This window comes from Triticum aestivum, chromosome 5B (genome assembly GCF_018294505.1).
Source record: "Triticum aestivum cultivar Chinese Spring chromosome 5B, IWGSC CS RefSeq v2.1, whole genome shotgun sequence".
NCBI classification, from domain to species: domain Eukaryota; kingdom Viridiplantae; phylum Streptophyta; class Magnoliopsida; order Poales; family Poaceae; genus Triticum; species Triticum aestivum.
The window spans coordinates 84,552,613-84,568,713 of record NC_057807.1 but is presented as its reverse complement, the minus strand read 5'-3'; positions in this window follow the sequence as shown (position 1 = coordinate 84,568,713).

Here is a 16,101-nt window from a genome sequence, read left to right as displayed (position 1 = left end):
GCCCCTAATTAATCACAGCTTAACTCCTGTTTAGTTAAATTAATCACAGTGGCCCCACGCGTCGGCGTTGACCTCGCTGACGTGGCCTTTGACCGGCCCCACATGTCTGTGACTCCAGCCAGCGCTGTGTCACTGACCAGTGGACCCCACTGGTCAGTTTGACCCGGACCAGCCCCTGTTGACTCTGCTGAGGTCAGCATGACGCCATGCTGACGCAATATTCCTTTTCTGGAATTTAGTTTATTTTATAAATAATCAGGAAAATTCCAGAAATAGCTAAAACTTCAATAAATCATAGAAAATTAACCGTAACTCCAAATGAAATAAGTCATATATGAAAAATTATCAGAAAAATTCAAGGACTCCATCTGTACCATTTTCATGCATGTTTGAACAATGTTTGTCCTCTATTTTGGACAAAACAAATAAAGGGCATTTAAATGACCATATATGGAGTTGGAATTTGAATCATGTATTCAAACCAACTTCATTTAAATCATAGCTAGGTGCATTAGCCCAAAACACATTCATATTGCCATGTCATAGCATGCATCATATTGTGCATTGCATTGATCGTGTTTCTTCTGTGTTTGCCGGTGTTGTTCCCCCTCGATAGACGTTGTACCGGCGATGTGATCGATGACACCGATGAAGAGCTATATTATCTTCAGAAGTGCCAGGCAAGCAAAACCCCCTTGTTCATTCCGATACAATCCTACTCTCTCGCTCCTGCTCTCTTTTACTGCATTAGGACAACAATGAGTCATCTGTTACTTGCTGCGGTAGCTGAACCCCTTTATCCTCTGCATGACCTGTCATTGCCACAGTAAATAGATGAAACCCACTAGTATGAGTAGGAGTTGCTTGAGCCCTGTTGTGCCTACTCATTCATGTTTGTTTGTCATGCCTGCTACTGCTTAGAGTTGTATCAGGTCTGATTCATCGGGAATGAATCAGAGGTGTGTGAATATGCCCTACTGTGTGTGAGCTAAGTGTGTGAACACGATTTGGTAAAGTTAGCGGTGAGAGGCCATGTAGGAGTACATGGTGGGTTGTCTCATTGCAGCCGTCCTCAGGAACTGAGTTCTGTGTTTGTGATCCATGATTCATCTACTACCACGCATTGGGCCCGAAACCAATGGACCCTCTCGGCTTCTTAATCACCCTTGTCCTCTGTCCAGGAGTTGCAAGTAGTTTCTGGTGTTTGTAGTATGCTGGAGGCCGTGGGCAGCGCTGACCGGAGGGGTGGGCTATGATGCGGTAGGCACGTGGCTGGGTATACCGGGCGCCCGTTTGGCGTCACGGAACCCTGTTCACATCGTTTGGGGCTGTGAGCGAAACTCCGGCCGGATCTCCTCATGGATGGAACCCGAATAGGCGATAAACCTGGACTAGAGACTTGAGTGTTTAGGCAGGCCGTGGCCGACACCCACGTTGGGCTTCCGCTTGAAGGTTGCCGAGTACATGTCGTGTAAACGGCGGTAAGTGGTGAGAGCGTGTGTGAAGAAGTACACCCCTGCAGGGTTAACATCATCTATTCGAATAGCCGTGTCCACGGAAAAGGACTTCTAGGTTGCTTATATCAGTTCATAGACAAGCGAAAGTGGATACTCTAAAATACGCAAGATAAGCGTGAGTGCTATGGATGGCGTTCTCGTAGGGAGACGGGAGCGGTTCCATAGTGGTGTATTGGTTGGTGAACATGTGGACTCATGTGCGCCACCTCAAAAGAGTTACTTGCAGTCGTAGTTTAGGTTAGCCACCGAGTCAAAGCTGGCTTGCTGCAGTTAAACTCCACCATCCCCCTTGTTGATAATGGTGCATATGTAGCTAGTTCTGATGTAAGTCTTGCTGGGTACATTTGTACTCACGTTTGCCTATTTTATGTTTTGCAGAGAGACGTCAGTCTCGCTAGTAGTTCCATGTGGGCTTCGACGTTTAGCTTGTTACCTCAGCTACGATCTTGTGCCCTCGGCAGGATCTGGTAGATAGTCAGGCTTCTCAGCCTTTTTCATTTATAGTTGTCTGTACTCAGATATGTTAAGCTTCCGCATGTGCTTTGACTTGTATGCTCTGATTGTTGGGTCATGAGACCCATGTTTGTAATTTCCCGCTCCTCGGAGCCTAATGAATAAATACTTGAGTCGTAGAGTCATGTTGTGATGCCATGTTGTATTTGCACATATCGAGCATATTGTGTGTATGTTATTGAAATGCTTGGTATGTGTGGGATCTGGCTATCTAGTTGTTTATCCTTAGTAGCCTCTCTTACCGGGAAATGTCTCCTAGTGTTTCCACTGAGCCATGGTAGCTTGCTACTGCTCCGGAACACTTAGGCTGGCCGGCATGTGTCCTTCTTTATTCCTGTGTCTGTCCCTTCGGGGAAATGTCACGAGATGAATACTGGAGTCCTGTTAGCCCGCTACAGCCCGGTTCACCGGAGTCCTGCTAGCCCAGTGCTACAGCCTGGATTCACTCGCTGATGACCGACACGTTCGAGGCTGGGTCATGGATGCCTGTCCCTGTAAGTTAGTGCCATTTTGGGTTCATGACTAGCCATGTCAGCCCGGGTTCTTTGTCATATGGATCCTAGCGACACTATCATATACGTGAGCCAAAAGGCGCAAACGGTCCCGGGCCAGGTAAGGTGGCACCCGTGGGAATACCGTGCATGAGGCCGCAAAGTGATATGATGCGTTACATGCTAGATCGGTGTGATTTAGGATCGGGGTCCTGACAGCGTTGGTATCAGAGCTTGACTGCCTGTAGGATTACCAAGCTAAACTGGTCGAAGTTGAGTCTAGAAATTCTTTAGTTATATAAGGGAATTGATTGTGGGATGGAACGTAAGGCTCTTTTTACTCCTTATACCTCATGGCCTTCTGATCTGAGTCAACCTCTTCTCTTCTACGGGGATTAAGAACTAGGCTATCTCTTCTTTCTATCAGGATCACGTGTTACTAATCCATAGACTTATAGAATTGTTGGAATTAAGTCTCAGTTCAGTTTCTACCTCTGTATGTTAATAATTGATCTCGAGACCTTGATATTGTGCTTCTGAGTGGCTATGCCACCATTTTTGTAGCATGTCTCAAATCTTTTTGAGCATTTATAGCCGTTATGCTGTCCGAGTCATCCCAGGTTTCTAAATAGTCTGATGCATTTGCAAATCCCTTCTTCCCGTTCCCGATGTCCTTTTGGTCAGATTAATCACACAAATTAGTGAGTTAAGGTACTTTATTGCCTCGACATATATGTTGGAGTTAATAATTATAACCCTAAGTGCTTAGGGGATCATCTAGTGGTCTAGCCATGATCTGTGTTTCCAGTGTGATGATTCTGGCCTTTATTCTCGAAAGCATCCCGTGATGCTACTTAGTAGTAGGTATTCTATTCCTGGGTTCTTGAACCCGAGATTCACTCTACTTACTTCATGTTGATAGTGTTTGCTAGCTCCTTTAGGATATTAGTAACCTTGTGATAGTCCTCGAGGTCCGTGGTATTTCCTTCTTCCAAATACCATGAACCATTCAGGCAAAAGTTATTGGATCAAAAGATCTCAATTAGAGTACTCTTGAGGAGTTCTCCATTCATAAATCGTGACTCTGCCAGTCCTACCTCTCTGCATGGGTTATCCGGAAGAAACATGTGGAACTTGGTTCGACATACTAATCTATGCATCCACAACTCAGAAAATTATATGTTCTTTGAGTTGTCCCTCTTAGTTGTCTTCTGACCCTCATCTATCATTTGATAGTCAAGAGTATGCGTGCATTCTTATTATTCTTGTGGTCCGTCGAGCCATTCTATTCTGGAATGACTAGGGGAAACAAACTCCAGTACCTTGTCCATCTCCAGGATTGGGTCAAAACAGTCGTAATCCACAGATCAAATTGCTAATCTTGCTTTTGCTCTGTTCTACCTTAGAGTATTACCATCTTTATATCAAGAGTGTCATGGGAATTGCACACCACCCTATGAACTCTTGGTACAGTGATACTTCTTGCCATCATTGTTCATTCCTCAGTTCCTGTGTTATTGTAACCGGAATGTCGACAAGTGAATCGTGATGTGTGAAATCAATACTCCTAGCAACCTTGTTGCTGTTAGTTAAAGGACAATAATCTCATTCTTAGCGTGTTGGTTCTTGAATCATCCTTCTAAGACTGATCGTGCTACCTAGTCCTTATTTCGGTGCACCCTTCGATTGATGAGTTAGGATCTTGTCAAGTCCTCACTCATTTGATCATATCGTCTTGCCCTCAAAAGCAAGATTGTTCTCGAGCTTAGTAACATACCGGTGGTTCGTGACTTTCCAAATATCTTCTTGGAAGTGTTACCGGGTTGTTTCCTGACTGTTATGTTGAGCTCGTGATCAAGTTGGTTTCTTGTGAACCACCTTTTCCCCAAGAATCTGTGTTGGATATCCCTGAGCTAGTTGGTTAAGCTAGACAACAACTTGGAGAATTGGAAGATAAAAGCTTGCCTGACTTAGTTCGTTCCAAAGGGATATTCTTGTGTAGTGTGTGTTGAAGAAAGGTGATGTCTTCATTGATTGATCCTCGCGATCAATTGCTGGACCTATCGTCCTAGCCAAAACTTTGATTTGAGTATGGGCTATCCTCAAATCAAATCAGTACCAACGATGCTCGTAATGTTGTCTTACTCGTGGTTGATCCCTCGAGCATATACCATTACATCTTTTGGTCTGACCAATACTATCACCGTGTTCACATGATGGTGGAAGTCCAGTGGTATGGAAATTCCGATGAATTGTTGTTGAGCCCATTGACAACATCCTTATCTCCTCCATGATTTTGTTGAACATTAAACTAGTGTTGGAAACTTGTGTAAGCATTATCTTCATGACTCCTTCGTGAAGCATATGTTTGGACAAAAGAAGTGAGTCCCTCTAATTCATGTGCACTTGATGCAAGTTGCCGCCATGAATTTGAGAAGGCTTGTTTTACCTCCTCTGGAATCATCCCAAGTCAGTCATGCATGTGCGAAGTATTCTATGGTCTGATAGACTGATCATCCTCATTCCATATGTATCCCCTAGCACATCAAGCCACTGATTGATTTGTTCAAGGAGAAGGAGTTCCTTCTTAAGAGCAAGACTTATGCAAGGACTTCGATATCCTCGATGATGGTTTCCCTCTTGAACTCGGTAGTGTTTTATTATAAGACTACTGTGTGGTCATGCTTGTCTCGGACAACATGTTCACATGTTATAGCAGAACCAGCTCATGTTTTGGAGCTTGCTACCGTAGCTCACTCCCTGAGAATCCCGCAACATTATCTCGTCGATTTGTGTTGCAAACTTCCATTTTTCTTTCTAGACTTGATGAGTCTGGGATATCCTGACACCAACCAGATCTGAATCTCAGGCAGATGTGATGGTTGGAACATTTCCCAAGAACTATAATATTGGTCTCTCGATAACCGGCAAGGTGGATGTCGTGGCCAACACACCCATCCGGTAGACCTATTATTATAGTATCTTGTTTGAGGAAGTTGGCCACCTCCCCATAAGGACTTCGTAGGATTTACCCCCTAGCTATGCCTTATGATTTTAGTGTTTCCGAAGTACGACCTTTACCTGATGTTCTAGATACCAGACCATTTCAAGGAATGGGATACGCTAGTACATCAAGGAGAACATTAGAAGCGGAGTGCTAAATGTCTCTCGGTCGATCATCCAGATTTCGTCCCCTTGGCCTCGCTAAGGTGAAATATGAGAAAGTGTTATCCTCCTTTGCATCTGCATCGTCCATCGCTGGTCACCATGGTAGTATGTTGTGTTGTCAGCACCCTTGACATGGATGTTGGTAAAACCCTGATGATTATGGAAATGCTCAAGTTCTTGAGAGCACGCGCAAGCGCTAGGTGTTATCATCGACACTAACTGGGATGCTCTCAGTTCCCTCGGCAATGCTATGACCTTTTCAAATAGTGAATTCACTCTCTATTGATGGGTTCTTCCCCAGTTACCAGAATCATTCCCAGCATTTGCATTTTGTTCCCAGCTTGCACCGCCACTGTGCTATTCTACCATGGGTCTCTTCCATTTCTGGTGGTAAGCAAAATTCATCCATTACGTTGTCTTCAACAAGGTAATCCACATCATCCAAGTCTGAGTATGCCATTCTACGGACCTCCTCCAAATGATCGATTGTGATTTGCCTTAAGCTGGTATAAAGAGTTTCAATGATCCTGAATCAAAGGTAATTCTTTTTGCCACTTAAGGGGATATATCTACGAATCACCCCCCCCCTCCAGGATGTCTCACTGAGGTATCATGGCAACTCAACTCCTCGCTACGTTGACAACCGTTCACCACCTTCTTAGGTGTGCAATTATTGCCTACCTAGTGAACCTTCGCCATCTATTCCACTCCATCCCTTTAGATGTGTGCTTCGTGTCTCAGCTTGAGAGATGATGCTATGTCTTACTCCGTGACTTGATCTTGAGTTGCTCGATCTTCAAGAAGAGTAAATCCCGTCGGGTTTTCCCCTTCTTTCTGTTGTTGTGTCGAGTGAAGATCTCGAAAGCAAAGACGTCAAGACCAAAGTGATAGAATGAATCAACCTCTTTGAGAAGGGCAAATGGATCATGAAGATTATGATAGTTGTGACTTCCCTTTTCCTCTTACCTCACGTCTTGAATCTCGGGGCGAGATTCTTGTTTAGTGGGGGTGAGTTGTCACAGCCCTAGAGCTTGCCTGTAACTAGTGGCATTGCATCCATGCATCATGTTTAAATTTTTGAAACTTGAACTGAGGAATTTAGAAGCCTCAAAACCCTAAATAAAAGAAGGGCAAAAACCCTAAAATCTCATTCATTGTTCCAAAATGCTCTTCTTAAATGTTTGATAATTTTGGCAAAGGGTTCTGGTCCCAACCAAAATATTGAACATTTTTAAGGACTTAATTTTGGGACTTTGAATTTAAATCATTAGCTATTTGAATTTGAATTATATTCATATAACTAGAATATAATTTCAAATACCCCTGAAATATTTTTATGAGCTTTTGGAAAAGTCCATCTAGCAAAATAAAAATATTCAGAGGAGCTTTTGGCATTGTTTGAATTATTTTAAATTCAAAATAGTGGCAAAATAAATTTAAAAATAAAACAAACAGAACAATAAAACAGAGCAGAGAAAACTACCTGGCGCTCACCTGGCAGCCCAGCCGACCCAGCTCCTATGCGGCCCAGCCCATCTGGGCCTCCCCTGTCATCTTCCTCCCTGCCAGGAGGACGGGCAGGCGCCCGGCGCGTGCGGCCACGCACCCCGGCCACCTCCTCCCTGCCTGGCTGCCTCCTCCTCCCCCTGGACGTCTCCCGCAACGCCACGGAGACGCCCTCGACCCCCTCGACCGCTATCCCTTCTCTCTGCTCGCTCTAGCTCTCTCCCTCTCTCGATTTGGAGCACCACCGAGAGCCACCGGAGGGCGCCGCCATCGCATCCATAGCCACCGGCCACCCCTCGCCCTTCCGCTGAGCTCAGGAGCTCCGCCTCGACCCCCTCTTCCTCCCCACCGATCCACGGCCCTCCGGAAGCCTTGCAACATCGCCGCCATCGTCGTCTTCATCGTCGGCCGCCGCGGATCTCCATCGTCGACCCGTCGCCGTCCGAGCTTCCCCGAACACGCCGAGGCCACCACTGCACTCCACGTGAGCTCCTGATCATCCTCCCCCTCTCCGTTTTCTCTCTAGCATGCCGTAGCCGCCGCGCCTCTCTCCCCCGACAGTACACCGCCGCACGAGCTCATCGCCGACGAGGCTCCGGTGGCCATTTGGTCCCGTGCGTGCCTCCATTGGGTTCGTGAGCTCTCATAGAACGCGTAGGTGCTAACCGTAGATCCTCCCGTGCACCGTGTCGTCGTTTTCATCGGCGCCTGAACTCCGGCCGCCGCCACAACCTCGCTTCCTGCGAACTCCGTCCACCCCGCACCCTTCCGTTGGTTCCCCTGGATGCGCGCGGCCACGGGCCACCTCCTGGTGCCCTTGGCGCGTCGATCCGTCGTCCCTGGTGCAACTCCGTCGAGCCACCGCCGCTCTGGGTCGTCGCCGTCGTCCAACCGCCGGCGAATCCGACGTGGCCGTCGTTAGCGGCTAACCCCCCCACACTAACCAACCCCCTAGGCCACTGACTCATGGGCCCCACGCCCCTAATTAATCACAGCTTAACTCCTGTTTAGTTAAATTAATCACAGTGGCCCCACGCGTCGGCGTTGACCTCGCTGACGTGGCCTTTGACCGGCCCCACATGTCTGTGACTCCAGCCAGCTCTGTGTCACTGACCAGTGGACCCCACTGGTCAGTTTGACCCGGACCAGCCCCTGTTGACTCTGCTGAGGTCAGCATGACGCCATGCTGACGCAATATTCCTTTTCTGGAATTTAGTTTATTTTATAAATAATCAGGAAAATTCCAGAAATAGCTAAAACTTCAATAAATCATAGAAAATTAACCGTAACTCCAAATGAAATAAGTCATATATGAAAAATTATCAGAAAAATTCAAGGAATCCATCTGTACCATTTTCATGCATGTTTGAACAATGTTTGTTCTCTGTTTTGGACAAAACAAATAAAGGGCATTTAAATAACCATATATGGAGTTGGAATTTGAATCATGTATTCAAACCAACTTCATTTAAATCATAGCTAGGTGCATTAGCCCAAAACACATTCATATTGCCATGTCATAGCATGCATCATATTGTGCATTGCATTGATCGTGTTTCTTCTGTGTTTGCCGGTGTTGTTCCCCCTCGATAGACGTTGTACCGGCGATGTGATCGATGACACCGATGAAGAGCTATATTATCTTCAGAAGTGCCAGGCAAGCCAAACCCCCTAGTTCATTCTGATACAATCCTACTCTCTCGCTCCTGCTCTCTTTTACTGCATTAGGACAACAACGAGTCATCTGTTACTTGCTGCGGTAGCTGAACCCCTTTATCCTCTGCATGACCTGTCATTGCCACAGTAAATAAATGAAACCCACTAGTATGAGTAGGAGTTGCTTGAGCCCTGTTGTGCCTACTCATTCATGTTTGTTTGTCATGCCTGCTACTGCTTAGAGTTGTATCAGGTCTGATTCATCGGGAATGAATCAGAGGTGTGTGAATATGCCCTACTGTGTGTGAGCTAAGTGTGTGAACACGATTTGGTAAAGTTAGCGGTGAGAGGCCATGTAGGAGTACATGGTGGGTTGTCTCATTGCAGCCGTCCTCAGGAACTGAGTTCTGTGTTTGTGATCCATGATTCAGCTACTACCACGCATTGGGCCCGAAACCAATGGACCCTCTCGGCTTCTTAATCACCCTTGTCCTCTGTCCAGGAGTTGCAAGTAGTTTCTGGTGTTTGTAGTATGCTGGAGGCCGTGGGCAGCGCTGACCGGAGGGGTGGGCTGTGATGCGGTAGGCACGTGGATGGGTATACCGGGCACCCGTTTGGCGTCACGGAACCTTGTTCACATCGTTTGGGGCTGTGAGCAAAACTTCGGCCGGATCTCCTCATGGATGGAACCCGAATAGGCGATAAACCTGGACTAGAGACTTGAGTGTTTAGGCAGGCCGTGGCCGACACCCACGTTGGGCTTCCGCTTGAAGGTTGCCGAGTACATGTCGTGTAAACGGCGGTAAGTGGTGAGAGTGTGTGTGAAGAAGTACACCCCTGCAGGGTTAACATCATCTATTCGAATAGCCGTGTCCACGGAAAAGGACTTCTGGGTTGCTTATATCAGTTCATAGACAAGCGAAAGTGGATACTCTAAAATACGCAAGATAAGCGTGAGTGCTATGGATGGCGTTCTCGTAGGGAGACGGGAGCGGTGATGGGGTTATGTACCTAGGGTAGGGTCATGGACCTGATCCAAGTAACTTACCCCAGGACATCCTTAGAAGAGGTCACCTTCCAGTCGACCAAAGAGGATTCACTCGACTAGCCTGAAGGACTCGACCACGAAGACTCACTCGACCACCAGGAGGTCAAGAGGCACTCTGCACTGCAACGGCCTGTAATCAAGTAGACTTTATGATAGTAAAGGCACTTTATGTGGGGCGTTACCAGTAACGCCCCAGACTTAACTCACCTTAAACCCTCTCCTGCGTGGGCTGGCTGGGGTCCTGGCGTACTCTATATAAGCCACCCCCCTCCACAGGCAGAGGGGTTCGGCACCTTGTAATTCATACATTCATAATCCACTCGACCGCCTCCGGGCTCCGAGACGTAGGGCTGTTACTTCTTCCGAGAAGGGCCTGAACTCGTACATCCTTTGTGCTTACAACCTCTCCATAGCTAGGACCTTGCCTCTCCATACCTACCCCCACTCTACTGTCAGGCTTAGAACCACGACAGTTGGCGCCCACCTTGGGGCAGGTGTTTTAGCGATTTTGTGGAGAAGTTGCGATTCTTCCGAGTACTCTCATCATGGTGTCTGCTGGAGTTTTGGTCAAGGGTCAAGAGATCCGTCTCGGCACTCTCACCTTCATCGCCGACGACTCCGCATGGCTCCAGGAGGCTCCACTCGACGTAGACGCGCTCCCCGTCCGCGGTGCGACGCATTTTCGCGCATGTGTCCGCAGCGTTCTGCTGCGGCAACCGTCGACCCAGTATCGGTCGGCTCCTCCATCGTCCACCCTCCCGGTCTCCCGCCGGCGCAAGCGCTCAGGCCGGTCGAGGCTTCAGCGATGGGTGAGTCACGCGGTGGCTCGCCAATCGGCCACTACACAAGTTGCGGCAATCAAGCCCAACGAATCTCTCTACGGCTTGTTCGATCAGTCGACTGGCTCCGGAGAGACTGCATCCGAGTGCGGAAGCAGTGATCCAGCGGCGGAAATCTTGATGGTCGACGGGCCCCACAGCCCTCCTGGCTTCGCCCGTGGTGGTGGAGCAGGTGACGGCGGCGACCCTGCACGAGACTACGAAGAGTACCAGCCCGAGCCACTCGACTCTCTGCAAAGAGAAGAGCTTCGCCGCAGGAACGAGGATCCCCTGCGTATTCCCATCGCAAGAGAAACCCCCGAGGCTCGTGCCTTGGAAGAGGCGCGTCTAGCCAATTTGGCCGAGCGCACTCGACTGGAGAACCTTCAGCGAGCACTTGACGAGCGCGCGCGGCAACGAGTTCCCGACATCAGTCGACGTCAACTCTTCCCGCCGACTCAGGTATATCGAACCCCAATTCAGAATTTAGCAGCTGCGACCCGTATAGCAGAGTCCATTCAGCCTTCGCAGTCGGAAGCTGGCAGAGGTTTGCTGCAGATCAGGGATCTGCTCCGGGCAGCAGGAGATCAGAATTCAGCCGTGTCTCAGTCGCGCAACAGAATACACAGTCGATCTGTCACTGTGAATACGGTTCAGTCGGCTCACAGCCCCAGATCGCCTCCGCGGCGCGAAGGGCGTGAGAATCGGCGAGATCAATATGGCGACAGACTCGACCGAGATGATAGGCGTCGAGTGCCCTATTCCCCTCCGAGGGGTGGGTCTTACGCTCCTCGGCAGCCAGATGATAGGCGTCAGTACAGTACAGGGCGTAGGGTTCCAGTTGACCTCAGAGAGCCAGGCTTCGACGCACGATCCATTATCGTGCAAGGGTTGGTCGACCGGAACAGAGCCCATCGAGGCGCACTCGACAGAGATGTACCCACGAGCAGTCGAGTACATGTTTCTGGTCCTGAATGTTTCAGCAGAGCTATCAGAGCCGCAGTTATCCCCCCCAATTTCAGGTTGGCAACAGGAGTCAGCAAGTTCACTGGTGAGTCTAAGCCTGAAACTTGGCTTGAAGACTACCGAGTGGCAGTTCAGATCGGTGGTGGGAACAACGAGGTGGCCATGAAGCATTTGCCCCTCATGTTGGAAGGCTCTGCCAGGGCATGGTTGACTCAATTACCTCCTAGCAGCATTTACACTTGGGAAGATCTGTCCCGAGTGTTCGTCAGAACGTTTGAAGGGACTTGCAAGCGACCAGCGGGATTGACAGAGTTGCAAGTCTGCGTGCAGAAAACTAATGAGACTCTCAGAGAGTATATTCAGAGGTGGATCACTTTGCACCACACTGTGGAAAATGTCTCTGATCATCAGGCAGTATGCGCCTTCAAAGACGGCGTCAAGAACAGAGAACTGAGTTTGAAATTTGGTCGAACCGGTGACATGACCTTGAGTCGGATGATGGAGATTGCTACCAAGTACGCCAACGGCGAAGAAGAAGACCGACTCCGAAGCGGCAAGCACAAGCCGAGTCAGTCGGAAAAAGGAAACACCAGTCGGAAACAGAAGCGGAAGGCTGAACCGGCAGCTCCTGGAGAGGCTCTGGCCGTGACTCAAGGAAAGTTTAAGGGGAAACCAAAAGGATCCTGGAATCCCAAGAAGGTGAAGGATAAAGAAGGGAACGACGTGATGGATATGCCGTGTCACATTCACACAAAGAAAGATGAAGAGGGGAATATCATTTACCCAAAGCACACCACTCGCCAATGTCGACTCCTGATCCAGCAGTTTCAGGGAAAACAGTCTAAGGACAAGGAGAAGGAGTCGGACAAGGCCGAAGACAAAGAGGACAGTGAGGGAGGATATCCGCATATCAACTCCACTCTGATGATCTTTGCAGATGTGGAAAGTAGAAGTCGACTGAAAGTGATTAACCGAGAGGTGAACATGGTTGCCCCAGCAAAGGCAAATTATCTGAAGTGGTCTCAAACACCCATCACATTCGACCAATCTGATCACCCGACTCATATTGCCACCCCCGGGAGGCAAGCTTTGGTGGTCGATCCAGTTGTCGAAGGCACTCGACTGACAAAGGTGCTGATGGATGGTGGAAGTGGGCTGAACTTATTGTATGCAGACACATAGAAAGGTATGGGCATTCCGATGTCCCGACTGAGCACTAGTAACATGAGCTTCCATGGAGTTATACCAGGGAAGAAGGCCGAGTCACTCGGCCAGATAGCTTTGGACGTAGTGTTTGGTGATTCGAAGCATTTTCGCAAAGAAAAGTTGACGTTTGAGGTCGTGGATTTTCAAAGTGCATATCATGCCATTTTGGGGAGACCAGCCTATGCACGGTTCATGGCTCGACCATGTTACGTGTACCTCAAATTGAAGATGCCCGGTCCCAAAGGTGTGATCACTGTCACCGGTGATAGGAAAAAGGCAGAGGAATGCTTTCAGAAGGGCTCCAAGATTGCCGATTCCCAAGTGACAGCGGTCGAGTTCGAAGAATACAAGCAAAACGCAGATCCGAGTGACTTGCTGCGATCCAAGAAGCCCGCCACAGAGTCTGCATTCCAGTCGTCCGGTGAGACGAAGCCTGTTCACATTCACCCGACCGACCCCGAAGCAGCTCCGACCCGCATCTCCACAACACTCGACCCAAAATAGGAAGAAGCGCTCATCCAGTTCCTCCGTGAGAACTGGGACATTTTCGCATGGAAGCCCGCTGACATGCCAGGTGTTCCCAGGGGACTGGCTGAGCATCGCCTAAGAGTCGACTCGTCTGCAAAACCAGTCAAAGAGCATCTTCGGCGGTCCGCCGTCCAGAAGAGAAAGGCCATCGGTGAAGAAGTGGCTCGACTGTTGGCGGCAGGATTTATCCGAGAGATATACCACTCCGAGTGGCTCGCTAATGTCGTCATGGTTCCTAAGAAGGACAAGTCGCTCCGAATGTGCATTGATTTCAAGCACATCAACCGGGCCTGCCCGAAAGATCACTTTCCTCTCCCTCGCATAGATCAAATTGTCGACTCGACCGCGGGATGCGAGAGGTTGTCTTTTTTAGATGCTTACTCCGGGTACCACCAGATCCGTCTGTACGGGCCCGATGAGGTAAAAACAGCTTTCATCACTCCATTCGGGTGCTTCTGCTATATCACCATGCCATTCGGCCTCAAGAATGCCGGAGCCACATTTATGCGAATGATTCAGAAGTGTCTACTCACCCAAATCAGTCGGAATGTGGAAGCTTATATGGATGATATTGTTGTCAAGTCACGAAAAGGTTCCGACCTGCTCGCTGACCTCGCCGAAACATTTGCCAACCTCAGAAGGTATGATATCAAGCTCAATCCATCAAAGTGCACATTTGGAGTTCCTGGTGGCAAGTTACTCGGTTTTCTCGTTTCCGAACGGGGAATCGACGCTAACCCAGAGAAGATTGGCACTATCCTCCGAATGAAACGCCCCGTGCGAGTGCACGATGTCCAGAAGCTTACCGGATGCTTGGCCGCATTAAGTCGATTCATCTCACGACTCGGTGAAAAGGCACTGCCTCTTTACCGACTGATGAAGAAGGCTGACAAGTTCGAGTGGACTCCAGAAGCTGATGCAGCGTTTGCCGAGCTAAAAGCTCTGCTCTCCACCCAGCCGGTGCTTGCTGCTCCAATCAGCAAAGAGCCTCTGTTGCTCTACATCGCAGCCACAGGACAAGTCGTCAGTACTGTGCTAACGGTCGAGCGGGAAGAAGAAGGAAAAGCTCTCAAAGTTCAGCGCCCAGTGTATTATTTGTCTGAAGTCTTGACTCCATCCAAGCAGAGATATCCTCATTATCAGAAGCTTGTGTATGGAATATACATGACCACAAAGAAGGTTGCTCATTATTTCTCTAACCATTCCATCACAGTCGTCAGCGACGCTCCACTATCAGAGATTTTGCACAACAGAGATGCAACTGGTCGAGTGGCCAAATGGGCGATTGAACTTCTTCCCCTTGATATCAAGTTTGAGGCAAAGAAAGCCATTAAGTCCCAGGCGATAGCAGATTTCCTCGCCGAGTGGATTGAACAACAGCAGCCGACTGAAGTTCACTCGGAGCATTGGACCATGTTTTTCGATGGCTCTAAGATGTTGAATGGTTCCGGTGCTGGGGTTGTCCTGGTTTCCCCCAGAGGAGATAAGCTCAGATATGTGCTCCAGATTCACTTTGATTCCTCCAACAATGAGGCAGAATATGAGGCCCTCCTATATGGGTTGCGCATGGCCATTTCACTCGGCGTCCGTCGCCTAATGGTCTATGGCGACTCGGATTTAGTGGTAAATCAGGTGATGAAAGAGTGGGACGTGAGAAGCCCAGCCATGACTGGATACTGCAGTGCAGTGAGGAAGCTGGAAAAGAAGTTCGAGGGGTTGGAGCTCCATCATATACCCCGACTGAAAAATCAAGCAGCTGATGATCTAGCAAAGATAGGTTCCAAGAGAGAAGCCATTCCGAGTGGTGTGTTCTTGGAGCATATACACACTCCATCAGTCAAAGAAGATCCTTTCACCGAAGAAACTCCACAGCCCAAGAGTGCCACAGATCCGACTGAAGTTGAAGTCCCAGCGGTGGTCGACTTGATCATGGAGGTTTTGGTAGTCATTCCCGACTGGACGATTCCGTATGTCGCATATATCTTGAGGAAAGAGCTTCCGAAGGATGAGGAAGAGGCTCGACAGATCGTCCGTCGATCTAAGGCCTTTACCGTAATCAAAGGACAATTATACAGAGAAAGCGCGACTGGAGTCGGTCAGAAGTGCATAACACCAGAAGAAGGTCGACTCATCCTCAATGATATTCACTCGGGGACCTGTGGTCATCATGCGTCCTCTCGGACCATCGTGGCCAAAGCATACCGAGCCGGATTTTACTGGCCCAAGGCGAACGAGATGGCAAAAGAGATAGTGGATAAGTGCGAGGGATGTCAGTTCTACTCGAATATGTCGCACAAGCCTGCGTCAGCTTTGAAGACCATCCCACTCGTCTGGCCTTTTGCAGTTTGGGGGCTGGACATGGTCGGTCCTTTGAGAACAGGACGAAGCGGCTTCACGCATGTACTGGTGGCAGTCGACAAGTTCACCAAGTGGATCGAAGCTAAACCAATCAAGAGCCTTGACACCGGTACTGCTGTTAGCTTCATCAGGGAACTAATATTCAGATATGGAGTCCCGCACAGCATCATCACGGATAATGGGTCGAACTTTGACTCAGAAGAATTCAGAACTTTCTGCAACTCCCAGGGCACACGAGTCGACTACGCTTCAGTCGCCCATCCGCAGTCGAATGGACAAGCAGAGCGAGCTAATGGACTGATTCTTAAGGGTTTGAAGCCTCGACT